Raw genomic sequence first — 6,000 nt, forward strand, 5'->3', positions numbered from 1 at the left:
AAAGGAAAAAAACCTCACGATTCATAGAAATCAGCGATAGAAAAACACCAAGAAAGTCTCAGAGCTGAAGGGGTTAATGCCGCCTGCCCCAGTAATGGGGAATCTCCACACACCTCCACCTGCAGAGCCGCACACTAGATATATAATATCCTGCACCTACCTCCACCTGCAGAGCCGCACACTAGATATATGGCTGCTCTGTGCTTACAGGACCTGTGATGATGTCACATGGAGGGGAGGAGTCAGGGGTCACATGATCAGCTCCTCAGTGTAGTCCTATATTGGCGTGCACACACTGGATAAGGCGCGGTGTCAGTGAATGGTTATAGTAAACCCCTGTTGCGTATGTATGTGACCCCTGTTGCATATGTATGTGACCCCTTCACACTCATTTCAGTCTTTGCTAAATTTAATTCTTTATTGATAAGTTCAGGTGAGGAGAAGATTTATTGAGCGACTTTAGAAGAAAAACGTTTGTATCTGATCGGTCTTGATCACAATTCGCTGAAAATGTGTGTCTGACGTATATGGAGCAGAGCCGCATGTGTACGATGTGTACAGAACTGTGCCATGTGTGTACGATATCTACGGAATGGAGCTGTGTATGTAACAGAGCCATGTGTGCATGACATGTATGTAGCGGTGTTGTGTGTGCACAACGTGTATGTATACCCTCTTATACCACTTTATTAATCCTCAAAACACCCATGCAAGCAGGGCTGCCACTAGGAATTTCGGGGCCCCATACTGGCAAAATTTCGGGGCCCCTTGAGGCTCCACCCTAGCTCCGCCTCCACCCCAGCTCTGCCTCCACCCCAGCTCCGCCTCCACCCCATGAATCTTCCACAGTCCCACCGCCACCCTTGGAAAACTTCACTTCTGCACTACAGCCTCACCAATCACACATTAACCCATCACACTGAACACCGTGTCACACACGCAGCGATCAGATTTTGTTTTGGCCATCAGATTTTTGTAAGCCTGCCTCCACGACAAGGTGGACTCTTTTGGCAGGGCCCTACTCTGCTCTAACTTTTTTTTTATATCTAACTTTTTTGTTATATATTTATTTTTGGTTTATCTATTTTTTTTTTCTTTAAGGGAATGTGTCACATACAGTTTTTAAACTAATTGAAACCAAATTCTGATAATGCAGACTTGTGGATTTAGACCTGACAAGCCCTTCAAATGGAATCTGTCATCAGGTTTTTAACACCTAATCTGAGCACAGCATAACATAGGGGAATAGATCCTGATTCCAGCGATTGTCACTTATTGGGCTGCTTAGTGTAGTTTTGATAACATCACTGGTTAATCAGCAGGAGATTATCATTACAGGACTACTTGGCATGCTGCAAGTAGTCCAGCATATTCATGAGCTCTGTATAACTGCTAGATCTGCAGCAGAGAAAACATGGATTTTATCACAATGACAGCAAACAGCCCAGTAAGTGACACATCACTGGAATCAAGGTATGTGTCTCTACATTATGCTGCTCTCAGATGGGGAAGAAAAAACCTGCTGACAGATTCACTTTAAGGCTCATTCAGCAGTCAGTGAAAACCAGTCTGCACTTGGGCCGCAGTGCATGGCCTGGCCATGGGTCTCCTGACCTGACCTCAGCAGTCTCAGAGCATATATGGGGATGCAGGTCAGGAGATCAGGGCCAGGCCATGCATGGCGTTTTAAGCTGAGATTTATACTGATGGTTGTTCTTTATGAGAGCGGAGGAGGGTTGTGAACAAGACATGCCACATAAGGCAGAATTAGGCTGAGTCCACACTTCCTGTAATCATCCGTTGGGAAAAATGATTTCTGCAGGATCAGTTTTCTTTAACATGGGAGTCTATGGAGGACAGATCCGCTAACAGATTTCTATTTATCTTCCAATCTGTAACGGATGGGCATCGTGACCTCTAGGGCCACAAGTCTCCTCCGCAGGAGAACACAGCTGCCCGTGCCCACGATCAGGGTTCGGTGCGCTGCAGTCTCCTGCTTGTGTTCTCCCTATGCGACTCCACAGCAAATAACTGACATACTGCGGCCTCGGAAAGCCGCACCGCAGGTCAGTTATTGCTGCGGGCCGTGCACTGTTAAAAATATACTCTTAAATATATTTTTCTTCAAATACGCGATAAGACGCATGAAAAATGGACTACAAAATGTATAAAAAATAAATGTAGTTTATATCTGATAAAAATGATTGCTAAATTATAAAGTTGCAGTTCAGTTACAGAAAAGGAAAAAAAATATACTTCATTAGCTTACGTAAAAGAGTTCAATTAGTCTTTCTTGAGTTCCTGAGAGAACAACCATATCTTGCTTCGTCTTGGGTGAATGCAGGATCAAAGGAACAGACAGACATGCTTCTTAGAGGCTGGATGGATGGGATGGATCAGCTTCGACATGTGTGGATTGACTCTCGGAGCAGGAGTGAGCAGCCACCCCCTCCCACCGTGTTATATGACAACTGTCCAATCCATATAGAGTATTTCAGCTGAACACAGTTACACATGACATAATCACTAGAAGCTTCCAGATGGAAGGAGATATATATATATATATATATATATATATATATGTACCATGTTATGTCAGCATCTATCCATACTTAATACAGATACCTTATTATTTATTCCTTATAAAAACTTTATCAATAAGCTATGCCCTTCCAATATAGACAAAACTGTGAAAACATATAATATGTCCTACTATAAAATGTTTGATAACTAGATGTATTAATTTTAATGTTTTTTACAATTCCCCCTTGAAGCGGGTGAATTATTATTATTATTATTATTATTATTATTAATGAAACCCCGAAAATGAATTAATTCATCATTAAAATAACAGACCTTCTTTCCTTATTTGGCGATAATGGATTAATATCAATAATAATGATGAATAATAATCAATCTGCATTATTCATGTTGTATGTTCAATAATATAATAATGTGGATTCATGTTATGGTAGGCCGTGACTGATAATCATATAAAATATATCAGTATACTTTCCTAAACCTAAAAAGATGCAAAACAAATCCGGTCACCATATGATGTCCTCTGGGTTGATGTCTTCTTATCTCCGATGTAATCTGGCATAAACACAGTCTCTTAGAAATAAATCCTTTGATAAAAGATGAATGGTTACCAATTTAATACAGTCTCATATTGCGTTTATCATCGTTAGATCAAGTCCATAAACTTTATTCTTTATTGCAAAGTACATAGCCAATGTTGATAAACCACAGTTCATGAGTGTAGAATAATAGAATAAGTCTTTGATGTCTGTGCAGTGTAATTTACATTAGTCACCTTTATCCTCCGCGCTGCCTGTTGTCAAATCCTGGAACAGATGTTAAGACGTTCTTGGTCAGCACGACAGGGGTTAACTTTAACACGTTATTGCTCTCCTTAGTAACTGTAGTGAGGTCTTAAGCACAGATCATGTGTCAGAGTTGTCCAACCTGGCACCATAAGATCACTGTGTTTCTGAGGTCCCGCAGTGGTAAGTGTATTGTATGTAACACAGTCTTATTTGAGACGTTACCTTTTGGACCGTTGAGTTTCAGCCTTTTAAACCTTTTGTGGAATCCCTATTGACTTTAAAAAATTACTAAAAGTCTTTTTATCTTCTGTAATCTTGATTGAAGACTGATTCATTCCCTAAACTAGATACTGTAAAATAGTGAGTTTATGGAGATTTGATTCATAAACTTGAATATATAGTTACATAGTTACATAGTTACATAGTTACTTAGGTTGAAAAAAGACCTAGGTCCATCTAGTTCAACCTTCCTCCACCAGTTGTACATTTAGTCACTAAGTCATTTATAACCAACAATGTTTTGTGTACTGAGGAAATCATCCAGCCCTTTTTTAAAAGCTGTTATAGTATCTGCCATTACTACCTCTTGTGGTAGGGCATTCCACAGTCTGACCGCTCTAACTGTAAAGAACCCTTTCCTATTTAGGTGTCGGAATCGCTTTTCTTCCACTCGCAGTGAGTGCCCCCTGGTCCTTAGTATTGTTTTCGGAAGAAATAAGTTATGTGCCAGTCCTTTATATTGACCACACATGTATTTATACATATAAATGAGATCTCCTCTGAGACGTCTTTTTTCTAAGCTAAACATATCTAACTTTTTCAATCTGCCATCATATGGGAGGCCTTCCATTCCTTGTAATAGTCTAGTTGCCCGCCTTTGAACTGACTCTAACTTCTGAATGTCCTTTTTAAAATGTGGAGCCCAAAACTGGATCCCGTATTCCAGATGTGGCCTTACAAGTGATTTATAGATGGGTAACAATACGTTGGGATCACGGGATCTAATCTCTCTTTTTATACACCCTAGAATCTTGTTTGCTTTAGCAGCTGCTGCCTGACATTGAGTGCTGCTGCTCAGCTTATTTGTAATGAGAATACCCAAGTCATTCTCCTGTTCTGTAGTCCCGAGTTTACTTCCATTTAATGTATACGCAGCTATAGGATTACTCCGTCCTAGGTGCATTACTTTACATTTATCAACATTAAATCTCATTTGCCAAGTATCTGCCCATTCTGACATCTTATCCAGATCTTTTTGTAATATTGTACTATCCAGGTCAGTTTTTAATATTCTACATAGTTTGGTGTCATCGGCAAAGACTGACACAAGGTCATTAATATAGAGAGTAAAAAGAATTGGTCCTAGCACAGATCCCTGCGGCACCCCACTGCTGACTATAGCCCATTTAGAGAATGTAGCATTTATGACTACTCTTTGTTTCCTATCTTTTAGCCAATTCCTTACCCAGTTGCATATTGTGTCCCCTAGTCCTTGCTTCTGGAGCTTTAGTATAAGGCTATTATGTGGTACAGTATCAAATGCCTTTGCAAAGTCCAAATAAATCACATCAGCTGCATTACCAATATCCAGGTTTGCACTTACCCCCTCATAGAACCCCAACAGGTTGGTTAGACACGACTTATCTTTCATGAATCCATGCTGTTTGTCAGTTATCATATTATTTTCTGCAATATATTTTTGCATGTCATCCCTTAAAATGCCCTCAAAAACTTTGCATACTACTGATGTCAGGCTTACTGGACGGTAGTTGCCTGGATCTACCCTCTTACCTTTCTTAAATATCGGTACCACATCAGCAATCCTCCAATCCTGAGGCACCAACCCTGTTACAAGTGAGTCTAAAAAGATGAGATACAGCGGTCTGTCGATTACGGAGCTCAATTCCCTCAATATTCGTGGATGAATGCCATCTGGCCCTGGGGATTTGTCAATGTTTATTTTACTCAGACGTAGGCGTACTTCATCTTGTGTTAAATTAATTATATCGGGTGGTGGACTTTGATTTTTCACTTGTTGAATGATCCCTGGTACAGTCAGTTCCTTGGTGAATACAGATGAGAAATGCCTATTTAATATCTCAGTTTTTTGTTTGTCCTCTATAACTAACTTGTTATTATATTTTAAGGGTCCGATACTATCCTTTGTTTTCCTTTTGGCATTAATGTATTTATAAAAGATTTTGGGATTTATTTTAATGTCATTGGCGATTTTTGTTTCAGTAGCTAGTTTTGCTTGTTTGATTTCTTTTTTGCATTGCCTATTGATATCTTTATACTCCTGCAATGCTATTTCTGTATTCTCAGCCTTTAAGATGTTAAACGCCCTTTGTTTTTGTTTTATTATACTTTGTACAGTCTTATTTATCCATAGTGGTTTCTTTTTATTCCTGGACATTTTATTACCAGAGGGTATAAGTTTTTTACAGGACTCTAGCAGTATATCCTTAAACTTACCCCATTTATGTTCGGTATCCCCAGTTACCATGACTCTGTCCCAATCTACACATTTAAGCTCTTCCCTTAATTTGTTGAAATCAGCTTTCCTAAAATTCCAGGTTTTAGCATTCCCCCTTTGAAATGTTCTATTGAATATTATGTCGAAGCTTACCATATTATGATCGCTGGTGCCCAAGTGCTCCCGGACCTGTAG

The sequence above is a fragment of the Anomaloglossus baeobatrachus genome, chromosome 5, assembly GCF_048569485.1.
Source record: "Anomaloglossus baeobatrachus isolate aAnoBae1 chromosome 5, aAnoBae1.hap1, whole genome shotgun sequence".
Classification (NCBI taxonomy): Eukaryota; Metazoa; Chordata; class Amphibia; order Anura; family Aromobatidae; genus Anomaloglossus; species Anomaloglossus baeobatrachus.